This window comes from Zootoca vivipara, chromosome 13 (genome assembly GCF_963506605.1).
Source record: "Zootoca vivipara chromosome 13, rZooViv1.1, whole genome shotgun sequence".
Taxonomy (NCBI): Eukaryota; Metazoa; Chordata; class Lepidosauria; order Squamata; family Lacertidae; genus Zootoca; species Zootoca vivipara.
In genome coordinates this window covers 47,505,967-47,518,666 of record NC_083288.1, presented here as the reverse complement: position 1 = coordinate 47,518,666, position 12,700 = coordinate 47,505,967, and the positions used below count along the sequence as shown (strand labels likewise).

Genomic DNA, 12,700 nt, shown 5'->3' with positions numbered 1-12,700 from the left:
CCCATGGCATAGCTCTGATAATGGCGAATACATTTTGCTTCCAATATCACGAAGACCCCCTTAATCCATTCTCTCCTTGCATTCCATAACCCACCCACCCCACCCCAGTCATCGATTCCCCTGTAAATGACCACAACATGGGATATATCTGAGCTGGCTCTCTTTTTATTCAGCCATAGGCCAAACATGCATGCATGGAAATTATTTACACAGGGCTTATCTAACAATGCTAGAGGAAAAAATATGGGAGAGGCTGTTGAGGTTGCAATGCCGTAGGAGGGATGGCCATCATTTTTTACCCTGGGATTTCTCCACGGTCCTCTGGGTGAACTTCATGGGGAGGGCTTCGTGGATAACCATGCAGGTGTACGCATTTCCATTGTTCCAGTCAGTTAATGGGATTTTCATGTGGCTGTACATGAAGTAGGAATGGTTGTTGTTGTTCTTCATGACTGGGGTGTTGACATGGTGATCTTCAGGTATAGCGTTGTGATTCTTCAGCCACTGGACAGAAATTGGCTCTGGGGTGAACCCAGTGACCAGGCAGGTGAGGGTCAGCATTGGTGGCCGAGTACGGATTTCCTCAGGGTGGGGTCGGAAAAGGTACACCTCAGGAGCACGGGTCGTGCCTTTTTGAGATCAGGGACAATATATGTGAGAGAAAAGGAGAGGCAACAGTAGTTAAGTTTAGACCAAATGAGTGGACGCAGTGTTGACAATGAGAGTCCCTGTGATGTTGCTCTCTTGAACCCTGTCTCCAGACAGGGTTATTGCACAGCGCGCGTCTCACCTCTGGCCTGTTCATATGCACTTCATAACAGCAGTATGTTTCCAATAGTTGCTCCACCTGGCTGTTAGTGTCATTTGACTCTAAATATTATCTGGTAGATTCTTTGAAGAGCAGTTTATGTCTGTGCAGTAGACACAGTGGGGCAAATACTCAATTGCCAATGAGTTGAAGTGCCTTCAGCTGAAGTCACCATCAGTATGTAGATCTATGTGAAGATCTATAGCATGTGTTGGGCCTCTTTGAGCTGGATGAATGAATAGGAGCACACACTGGGACGGCAGAGATATGAGTTATATTTATACAGCCCAGTTTCTCAATAGATATACAGAAGTCACCCAGCCCACACAGAATCCCAGTCTTTCCCGAGAAAGTACTGGTATGCTCAAGTTGCAGCATGGTTTGAAGTTGAAAGGCGAAAATCTTGCAAGCCTCAGGGAGCAAGCTCTGCACAGCTCCTGAATCAGTTACCCATGTGGCTTCTTAAATGTGTGGAGTGGGCCACCAGGGCAAGGACATAAAGATCTGCCTTCATCAGAACTGGTTCAATCCTTCATCTAGCTCAACCAATGCCAGGTAAACATCAATAGACAGATTCAGGGGTTTGAAGGATCCATAACTAGAGATTAAATGGTTTTTATGAGAGTGGAAAGATTAATGGGAGAAGTCTTGTCCCCTTACTTACCATGGTTCCAGTGTTGCCTTCTGGTTAAAAAGAAATGCATTGCAGGTTTTTCTAGCACCATAAAACCTTTGAGCAGAGACAAGGGTAGAAAGATTGTGCAAACCTGCACAAGACCTCTACCAGACTGCCTGAAATTGTAACTTGTGTCTCTAGCGTAAACTGCAGATTTGCCAAGTTGTGTTTTCCTGCTGAACAAAGCCATCAACCCCGGGATGGGAGACCAACCCTGTTTCCCCCTTACCTGTCGTCTTGGCAACAGTCCTAATGATGGGAGCAACCAGGCCTGGATATTCCACTTTGCAGGTGAATTCATCTCCCTGTAGCCAAGTTGTGGCAGAGAGGGCCTTTGTAGCGGTGTACCTTCCATTAGGCTGTTCTTTTGTTTCCAGTAGTTCTTGGCTCACAGGTCCTGATGTTTGCCGTGACCAGCTGATTTTCAGCCCCTCTGTATCTATCAGGTTTTCCACCACGCAGATGAGTTTGGGGTCGCTGTTTAGATACAGGTCTTTTGGAGTTGGGCGTATGATTCTCACGTCAATGCCAGTGGAAGGGGAGACGGTGGCATCTGGAGGGGGAGGCACAAGCTTCATGTTAGTTCTCTATTTGATTCTCACTTCTTCACATCAGATGTCAAGGAGATAAAGAACTATACAACTTTTGGAATACGTCTGAAGGCAACCTTGTATAGGGAAGTTTTTAATGTTTGATGTTTTATTACGCTTTTATATTTGTTGGAAGCAGCCCAGAGTGGCTGGGGTAACCCAGTCAGATGGACAGGGTACAAATATAAAATAATAATAATAATAATAATAATCTGTTAAGAAGGGCATTCCTTGCTGCAGAGTAAAAGGGAGCAAAAACTCCAGACTTGGTACAAATATTAAAAGAAGGAAGCTGGCGTTTGGTGCCCTTTGGTGTCCTAAAATTAATAAAAGCTCCATGTTCCATTGTGAATAAAGAGCAGGAACACAGTTCCCTGTCACCCTTTTCTACAACATCATCTTCTGCTATCAATACTACATTGTTCTACCCAGGAGAAGGTTTCTCTACATGTTGTAGAGGATGGAAAATGTCCTCTGACCCCCCCCCCCCCGAAGAGGGTAGCATATTTGCCAAGACTTTTCATGGACATGTGAGGCACTCTGATGTCCACTCCACCATGTCTTCCCAGAGTCCTGCTTCCATGAGAAATGGAAAACAACTACTCTACCAGTAAGAGCATGTGTTCAAGGCTTAATTCAATAGGCCCTAATTGAAAGCAGCTATATCTATATATCTATAAATGAAGTGGGAGGAAGCTGCAATCTGGAAGCAGCCCTCTCCTTCACATTCCAGTCCATGCCCACCAAAACAGAGGAAAACCCAAGTGCCAACTTAGTCAGCTGCTCTTACCTTCACATATCTTGGCTTTGCTTTTCACTTTGGTTTGGGTTGCTTCGTGGAACACCTGGCAGTAGTAGACCTTCCCAGCCTGCCAGTCTGCTTGGCTAACATTGACGGTGCTTGTGGTACTGAAAGTGTATCCGTGGTCATCCTTCTTGGGCTCATCAGTCAATGCAACCAGCTGTCCAGCTTCTCCACCTACCAGCCATTCCACTGTCACCACTTTGGGGTAAAACCTGGAGATAATGCAGAGCAGCTCAATGGTGGCATCACTGGATCTGGAATCGCAGGAGGAATGGAGCAGCCGGACTTCCGGGGCCACTGGTGGTTTCGCAGTTTGGCCTGGAGGGGTAGACATTATTGGAAGGCAGGGATGGGTGAATCTGTCAGTTATGGTTTCTCTCAGTTGCTTATTTTTCAAGTTTTTTTCACACCAATCTGCAAACCAGTCCTCATGAAAAGTCATCTGCATTTTAATTCAAGCTTCTCCTAATCCACACAGCTTTGAATGAAATTTTGCCTAATATAAACATTCCTGTAAAGCAGGCACCCCCAAACTGTGGACCTCCAGATGTTTTGGCCTACAACTCCCATGATCCCTAGCTAACAGGACCAGTGGTCGGGGGAGATGGGAATTGTAGTCCAAAACATCTGGAGGGCTGGAATTTGGGGATGCCTGCTGTCAAGCAATGGTTTTAATGTAACACATTCTTTTATATTATTTACACACACACACGAAATATGTATTTTTGTAGACATTACTTGGCTGATTAACAGCTTTGCACAAGTGCATGTTGGAAATGATGGCCATGTTTTGGTTCAAGTGCTGCAAATTATGTAGATTCATCTTTAAATAGGAACCAAATTGGTCTTCTCCTCCCATCCATATGTGAGGGGCATTAATACCACTTCTCTGTGATCTTAGTGGTCTCCATTCTGGGACCTATCTCCTACTCAATGTAAGCCTTGAGAGACCCACTTCAATAGAAGACTGGAGGGTGAGTGGCCACTAATTCATCTGCCATTCACCACCGTTGTTTCTCCTACTAATCCCAAAGTTTTGAACAGCCTCAAGGCACTTCCCTCCTATTAGTTGTGCAAGTGAATATAAGCAGTTCAAAGGAGCAGGTCATGAATACTATTAGCAGCAGTGTGTGGTACACAAGTTGGTAACATTGCTCTGAGAATAAAGCAGCAATAATATTTTTTTAAAAAAACTAAATCACCACAAATTTAACATTGAAGTGTATTTTTAAAAAATGCCGCTGGATGTTTCTGCACCTAGCCCCCGATGACTGAAATCTGAAATGGCACAACCCTAAAATCACTTTTAGTGCTGAATAGACAACTCTGAACTTGTCTCCCACATTTCGTTTGTAAGCCAGCGTTGAGCTGCAGCTGTGCTTAACATGCCTTGGTACTAGACAATAACACTACCCAAAGATACTGAATCCATTTCCCGTCTCTCCCAACCCTCGTATTTTACTTTTCTTTCTTCTGCCAGATTGAATGTCCATTTGAAGGTTAAAAAGAAAGCAGATAACCAAGGCTCAGCCAGACTCACGCTCAATTTCTTTGCTGATTCTGGAGCTGGAAGCTGCATGGGCGACATTGCATTGGAACTTCTCCGATTCCCAGGTGCTGGTTGGGATGGTGAGCTGGCTGCTGAGGGTGTAGAGGCCACTGGATGAACGCGATACTGCAGGGAAGGTCCGGATGCCACGTGTGATGGCCCCTGAATTCCACTGTACTGTGACTGGTTCAGGAAAGTAGCCAGTGACCAGGCAACCCATGGAGACCTGGGAGGCAGTGGAGGAGTCTTGGCTACAGGGCGGCAATGGGAAGACCGTTGGGGCTGTGGTTCTCGCTGCAACAAAATAATAATAATAATAATAATAATAATAATAATAATAATAATAATAATTTATTATTTATACCCCGCCCATCTGGCTGGGTTTCCCCAGCCACTCTGGGCGGCTTCCAACAGAAATATTAAAATGCATTAATTTCTTAAAGATTAAAAGCTTCCCTAAACAGGGCTGCCTTCAGGTGTCCTCTAAAAGACTGGTAGTTATTTTTCTTTTTGACATCTGGTGGGAGGGCGTTCCACAGGGCGGGTGCCACTACCGAGAAGGCCCTCTGCCTGGTTCCCTGTAACTTGGCCTCTCGCAACGAGGGAACCGCCAGAAGGCCCTCAGCACCGGACCTCAGTGTCCGGGCAGAGCGATGGAGGTGGAGACGCTCGTTCAGGTATACTGGACCGAGGCTGTTTAGGGCTTTAAAGGTCAGCACCAACACTTTGAATTGTGCTCGGAAACGTACTGGGAGCCAATGCAGGTCTTTCAAGACCGGTGTTATGTGGAGAAATACATGTTGAGGGTATGCTGTCCAGCAAATGTGGATCTATTTGTGTTCCTGCAATGCAGGGGGTTGGAATAGATGCTCCTTGGGGGGGGGGTCCCTTCCAATTCTACTATTCTATGATTCCATGAGCTGAGCTACAGGATCTCATCGTCTCATTTATGCCTTCATCACAACACAGTGAGTGGTAATAAGTGCCTCTAGCACCACGTTCACGCCAACCTGTTGGTGCTATGTTATCTCCCATAGGTGACAGTTGTACTGGAGGCTAATCTTTATATGTTTTCCCTTATACAGGGCGACACTGACTTTTCTGATCTAGAGCAGCATAGATATGTATGCTTCATCCCTCTGCTCACCCATTTCTGCCTCCTTTCAGCCAAGCAAGGGAGCCTGCCCAAATTTTGATTAAGATCTTATTAATCCTCAAGACAAATCCTTTCCTCTTAACAATAAGATTCTCAAACCCCATAAGGGGCCTGGTAAACATTATTTGAGGTAGCTCGTTAACCTGAAGACACTTGGGCACGTCCGAGTTCATTCTTATTTTTGCCATTGTCGACAAGTGCTAAGCCCACCTGGAATGAAGAAGGTTCCATGATTGATCTCACTGCTATTTGTTGGGGGGGGGGCAAGGAAATATCTGTTCACTTTCAAGCCTATTTTATCAGCTATGAGATTTATAAACCTGCTTTAAAAACAGCAAAAGCTTAGGATGCCAAATTATTTGCAGAATACACACAGCCCTGTTTAACACCCACTGGCAGGCTGGTTTTCTCTAAAAATTGCCGAATGCCTGACGTCTGTCCTTAAGCTGCATTTGCACTGTTATTCAGTGAATTCCACTTCAGCTTTTGGGCTGCAAGTTCATCATGTACAGTATGACAATTTCTTATTTTACATGGTACATTGACAAAACAGAAAGAAAGATGTGGCAACAGAGAGAGAGAATCGTGCAGCCATTAGATGGGGGAATCCTTTCATGCAAAAGAGAAAGGAATGTGAGAAAGTGTGGGGCTTGGGGAAAAGCAGTAAGGAGAAAGGGTGTCGTTTTGGTCTAGCTGTCACTGTGGTGGCAAACCTGCATCTGCCTATGCCCAAAGGAAAGGGAAGAAAGATTGATAGCAAAGGGCCACATCCCTTGTGGCCAGGCTTCTGGAGGCCACATATCATTGGAAGGCAGGACCAAAGGCAAAAAGGCAACAATGGTGAAGAGAGAAACAAATGCAATTCTTACCTTGGTAAATCCTAGCTGTAGAAAAGTCAGAATTCTGCACACACACGCCTCTCTATTTCCCCCACCCAGATAAGCAAGAGCCATTATCACAATTCACTGGCATCTTCCAACGAGGGAAAAACACTAAAGGAAAGGTCTGGGGTAGGTCTGGGGAGGGTTTTAAAAGTCGGACAGAGGGGCACATTTGGCACCTTGGCAAGAAGATCCCCACCTCCCCAGTGTGCTCACAAGTGGAAAATGAACAGTGCTTAAAAAAACAACACCAATGTGGGGATTTCTTTTGTTTTTTTAAAAGAGCATCAGCTGTGTGTTACCTCTGAGACCTAGGTTTACTACCTCTAAGAGAACAAGGTATTTGTGTCCATTAGGAGGTGTGGAGCCTTAGGCCAAGAGGGTGCTACTGGACTTCTGCCCCATGACAAAAGCTTCCGGTTGCTTAACAGATTGTAAATCACAAGTGTCTAGACTAGATACATTTACACTTGAGGTTGGCAGCTCCTTCCCTGCTTTTGGGCCGCGCTCAGGTGTCCCTCAGAAAGTTAAGGAGGGAAGGTTTTCCTGCCGCAGTGAGAAAGCCTTTAGCTACTGAGTTATCTTGGTTCGGAGTAAGATGAAGGAGAAAAGGTAATAGCCACTTTGGTGGCTGACTCACTACCCATCTGAGACCAAGTCGTTAGATTTAAGCCCCTTTCATCTGACCGAAACCAGTGGGATGAAGCAATCAAGATTTGAATTCTGGATCAAGATCTATAGCTGCAATCCTGAATGCACTTGCCTAGGAACACAATAAAAAAATTCCTTCCAGCAGCACCTTAAAGACCAACTAAGTTTTTTATTTTGGTATGAGCTTCGTGTGCAAAATAAAAAACTTAGTTGGTCTTTAAGGTGCTGCTGGAAGGAATTTTTTTATTTTGTTTCGACTACGTCAGAGCCATAGCTGCCAAGTTATCCCTTTTTTACAGGGATTTTCCCTTATGCTGAATAGGCTTCCTCGCGAGAAAAGGGAAAACTTGGCAGCTATGCGTCAGACCAACACGGCTACCCACCTGTAACTAGAACTAGGAACACAGTCACGTCCACACCATCCGCTCTTACATCACCTTAAAAGCCATGGCTTCCCCCAAAGAATGCTGGGAAGTGTAGCTCTGTGGGTGTGGGTGGGTGTCTCTTCCAATGGCTCCCAGCACCCTTAACAAACTACAGTGCCCAGGATTCTTTAGGGGAAGCCATGAAACAGTGCAGCGAGAGTGCTTTAAATGTATGGTGTGAATATGACATGGCTTCCTTGAACATTGACAGATTTGTGTCTTGAGTCAGCGCATGTTTCTCACTCTCTCGGGTGGCGTTTTTTGCTGGCATTGCCCACATCTCAAAACTCCATGCCTCCTTTTAGTTGTGCGAGTTCTCTCACTTCCTCTTCGTTCAGCACCAGCTGCAGGTGGCCTGCATCCTGCTTAGTGCCGTCTCACATACAAATTCGACTGAAACTTGGTAAGAGGACAATCAAATAGTGCTGGTCAACAGAAGAAACAAAAATGGAGAGGCAAGCAAACTGAGATTTTGAACTTAATTAACTGGCAGTAATAATATGAAGGTGAATCAGTTTATACAGCCAATTGCAACTTGTTTGGAGTTATAAATGTGTAAGATTATCTAGTCTACGGGGTATCAGCAGCTGGTGGTTTAAGGGCCCAACCTACTCAACAAATGTCAAAACATTGACCTGATACTTTCCTCCTACTGGATAAAGTGGATGTTCAACTATTCAGCTTATGAGCAATAAAAAAGGAAAAATTCTCCCAGTAGCATATGCTGTAAAATAGACAAAATTAAAACCAACCATGCAACATCTCAGTAAAATGATTAAATCCAGAAGAGACGAATCCACAACAGATAAAATCCAGCCATAATATGAAGCCAAGTCAGTTTGTATAGTCATTTGCAACGGTTTGTGAGCTCTAAATGTGAAAGGTGGTGGTTTCTGGGCCTAACCTACTCCCTAAATGACAATGCACCGGCCTGCTACTTTCTTCTACCCGATAAAGCAGAGGTTCAACTATTTGGCTTGTAAGTTGTTTATAATAAAAAAGAGCATATTCCAGGCAGTGTACGTAAATTAAATAGACAAAATTAAAATCAACCATGCAACAAATCAGTAAAATGATGAAATCAAAAAAGGCAACCCTACAATAAATAAAACCCAGCAAATTACAGCATAGGAGAACTTTCCTGCTGCCATGTTCCCTATGCCTTTAGTATCTCCCAAGCAGGCAGAAGTTCAGCAGGCATAGCTTTTCAAGCTGCTTTTGAAGGCACTGTGAGGTTGTTCCACCCCACCCCTGCCAGCTAGCAACCCTAGGCAGAATCTAGGAGCTATGGCTCCCAGCTCCCTAACCTATCCAGTCAGTTCCAGCTTTCTGAAATGCCTTTGTCCCAAAACAGGCATAGGCAAACTTGGCCAGCTGTTTTGGGACTACAACTCCCATCATCCCTGACCACTGGTCCTGTTAGCTAGGGATGATGGGAGTTGTAGTCCTAAAACATCTGGAGGACCGAGTTTGCCTATGCCTGTCCTAAAACCCACTACCATTCCAAAGCTAGGGACAAGCCCCTCTTGGTCTAGTCCTGGTTATGTCTGCTTCTCACACAGTAACCCTGGAAGTCTCACCTCCCTAGGAGAGAATTCAAAGGTTCTGGTGTTCAATACACATCTTCCGTATCCTGAGGATCAAACCTAGCTTGCTCTCACTAGGAATCATGCTAGGTTTAAATCACCACTAGGAATCATGCTAGGTTTAAACTGTTATGCTCCTTTTCCATCTCCCAGGAGTGTGCCGTTCCTCAGAGCTGCCTTTCTCAGGTGTACCAGATCGCATTTTCCTGCTTTTCTAAACCTCTTGATTACACTACCCTCCTGGGGCTGGGTACAGAACCCAGAAAGTGGTCTTTCAGTGGGTCTCCTGAAACTTTCCCTGCTACTAGGAGTTTTGACAAGCCTCCTGTCCTAACCAGCTCAGCCCACTCATTGATAGCAGCTCACTCGAGAGAGATTCCAGGGCTTCAGCGCTTGCGGTGCAGCAAAGCTTGGAGATCTTTCTGCTCCAAAGAACACTTTCTGAGCGTGGAGTAGAACTTGGGCACCTCAAAGACACTTGCTGCCTAACCTTCGGGTAGGAATGGGGGGGGGCGGTCCTCTAGGCTGAGCTTCAGGCCTGGGTCAGATTTCCCCCCCATAATCTCCTTGTTCACCCAGCCCCCATGAAGCCTGCTGCTCATCTACATAGTCAAGGATAACCCAGTTGAGCACCAGGCTAGAACCAGAGTTTCAGATAGCACCTCCTGCTACCTACCTGCTTCCTACACCTGAGGGCTGAGGAGCCCACCACTGTAACCTCCCAGCTCTCAGCCAGCTCCCCCATACCCTGGGCTACTCCTGGTTGGCTTCTCTGCAGCCTGCTGTTGCTCGGGAAGGTTGCGATCACTGTTTAACACAGGTTTTGTTTAGCACAGGCTTTAAGATACTTCCTTACTTCATTGCCGCTTTTCTGAAGCCACTTGTGGATCTGGGAAGCTCAAGCCCCACAGATGAGCATGGGGCAGGCTTTCAGAGAGTCCAACAGCAGCTTATTTGAAGCCTGTTGATCATCTGAGAGGTTTGGGGGGTCCCCCAACTGACCATTAGGCTTGGGGCAAGATTTCCTGTCGTTCTCTGCCAGGCTGGACCCTGCTGCTCATCTGGGGGTAGTGGTTTCAGGAATCTCCCAGCTAAGCATTTGGCTGGGGGAGATTTTCAGCCACCCTCCTCCCTGACAGATGGAACTCCTAGCTGGGCATAAGGTGAGAGCAAGCTCTCAGGCAGTCCCTTTGTTCCCAGCCAGTCCTGGAGCCTGCTGATTACATCTCTTGGCTGAACGTCAGTCTTGGGGCAGGCATCAAAGATGCCCCATCTTCTGGCTGCCTCTTACTAGCTTATATGAAGCCTAACACACAGTTGCATGGACAAAATTCCCCCCAGCTGAGCTTGTAGCAGCCACCCAGGCAGCCTCTATCCAGCTTTTGTAAATCCTAATGTTCAGCTGGGTAGTCAAGGATCTCCCAGGCTCAAAGAAGGCATCCAGGTAGCCTCTCATCTGCTCCCTACCAGCTTATCCCCCAGGTGAGCATCAAACCTGAGCAAAAATCCAAGTAGCCCCACTGTTCAGCTGCTTCCCACACGCTTATGGCCAACAATAAGCTAGGTGGTAAGGACTCTCCCAGTAGAGCATGAGGCCCTTGGGCCAGCAATCCAGGCTGCTGCCCCACCAGCTGCTCCTCACTAGCTTTTGTGAAGCATTTCACTCAAGTGGATAGTCATGTATCCCCCAGCGGTGCATCAGCTTGTGGCAAGAATGTGGGTAGGCATGCCTACCCCCTCCAAGCTGCTTTCCCCCCAGCTTATGTGAACCCCAACACTTAGGTAGGTGATCAAGAATCTCCTTGCTGAGCATCAGGCTTTGGGAGGGATCTGGATGCCCCCCCCGGCTGCTCTCTATCAGCTTTTGTGACTCCTAGCACCTGGCTGGGGCTCAAGAATCTCCTAGCTGAGAACCGGGCTCAGAGCAGGAATAGAAGGTAGCCCCCCTCCTTGATGCTCCCCACCAGCTTACCCGAAGGCCAGCCTTCAGCTGGGTAGTCAAGAACCCCCTAGTTGAGCACTGGGATCAGGGAAGGCCTCCAGGCAGCCCCCCCCCACCACTCCAGATGCTCCCCAGCACCTGTAAAGGGCTGGCTTCAGATTTCCTATTTGCTCCAGGGTCAGCATCCCTGAATCCTGATGTTAAGCTCGTTACTGAACTTGGGCAGAGCTCGTTTTCCTCCTTGTTCCCTTCTAGATTTCATGAAGTCTGCTGCTATTACATAAAGGCAGGGAATCTCACAGCTGAGCATCCGATGGATTTTGCAGAAACTCCTTGTATCCAGCTTGTTTTAAGCCTAGTGCTTAGCTGGGTTTAGGGGATTTTCCTCCTGAGGATCAGGTTTCGGGCAAGCTTTCAGATAGCTCCCTTCCTCCCCACCAGCTTCTCAAAAGCCTTATGCTCCTTCTAGAGAGAGCAGGAGTCTCTCAAATTATCATTAGGCTTAGAGCAAGTTTTCAGGTACTCCCTACCTGCCAGTAGCTTAAAGCCTGCTGCTGAACTGGAGGGGTCAGAAATTTCTAAGCTGAGCATCTGGCTGGGGTAGACTGTCAGTCACCTCAGCCTCCGAATGTTCATTGGGAAGGGAGCTATCCAAAAGCCTGTCCTAGCTGACCATTACATTTGAGCAAGCTTTTAGGTAACCTTATTCTGCCCAATCTACTTCTTAAAAGCTCAACACTCCTCAGGGAGCTTAGGAGTTTCCCAGTAGAGCATGAGGCTCCAGCCAGACTTTCATGCTTTCCTCTGGCTTTCGGCTAGCTCCCTTCCTCCCCACCAGCTTCCCATAAGCCTTATACTGTTTTGAGTGTAAGGGATCTTACAGCTGACATGCATTTTATAGCACTCCCTTGCACTTGTCCAGCTTGTTGGAAGCCTAGTACTCAGCTGGGTCCCTGGCATCTCACAGCAGAGGATCAGACTGGGACAAGCTTTTGGGTGTCATTAGGCTTTGAATAAGCTTTCAGGTACCTTCCCTGGCCCACTAGTTTAAATCCTGTGAGGTGAGGAATTTCACAGCTGATCATCTGACTTTCAGTCTCCTCCTTCCATCCAGCCAATTCCCTGGAAGTCAAAAGCCTAGCATTTGAGCAAGCTTTCGGTTAGCCTTCTTCTGCCCTACATACTTCTTTGAAGCCCAGCACTTTTCTGAGGGCTCTGGAGGCTCTCAATAAAGCACCAGGCTTTGGCCAGACTGTCAGGTAACCCCCCTGCCCTCCTCCAGCTTCCTAGCATAATCCGTAGCTTGGAGGCAAGAAGCAGCTTGGCAGGTAGCCCTGCTGGGACATAGCTGAGTAACAAGCCTGGGAAAAAGCTAGCAAGGGCTTTTCTCACTTACCTTCTTTAAGCCTCTCTGTTGGCTGAGTGGTGGGAAGCTTTCGAGTTGAAAAGGGTGCTTGGCGAAGGCCCATGTGCCCATGTTGCTCCCTGCCAGCTGTTGCTCTGGCCTGGCATCAGAACTTATACTGAGTTCAGTATTGCCTACACTAACTGGCAGTAGTGGCTCTCCAAGGTTGCAGATGGGCTTCTCCCCCAGCCCTCCCGGGAGATGCCAGGAATTGATCCTGGGACCT

At 46.9% G+C, this 12,700-nt stretch overlaps 1 pseudogene; it reads right to left on the bottom strand.

Annotated features, from left to right (window-relative positions):
• Positions 1–126: 126 nt before the first annotated feature.
• On the bottom strand, positions 127–9,494 carry LOC118078116 (immunoglobulin heavy constant gamma 3-like; annotated as a pseudogene).
• Between the last annotated feature and the right edge of the window lie 3,206 nt (positions 9,495–12,700).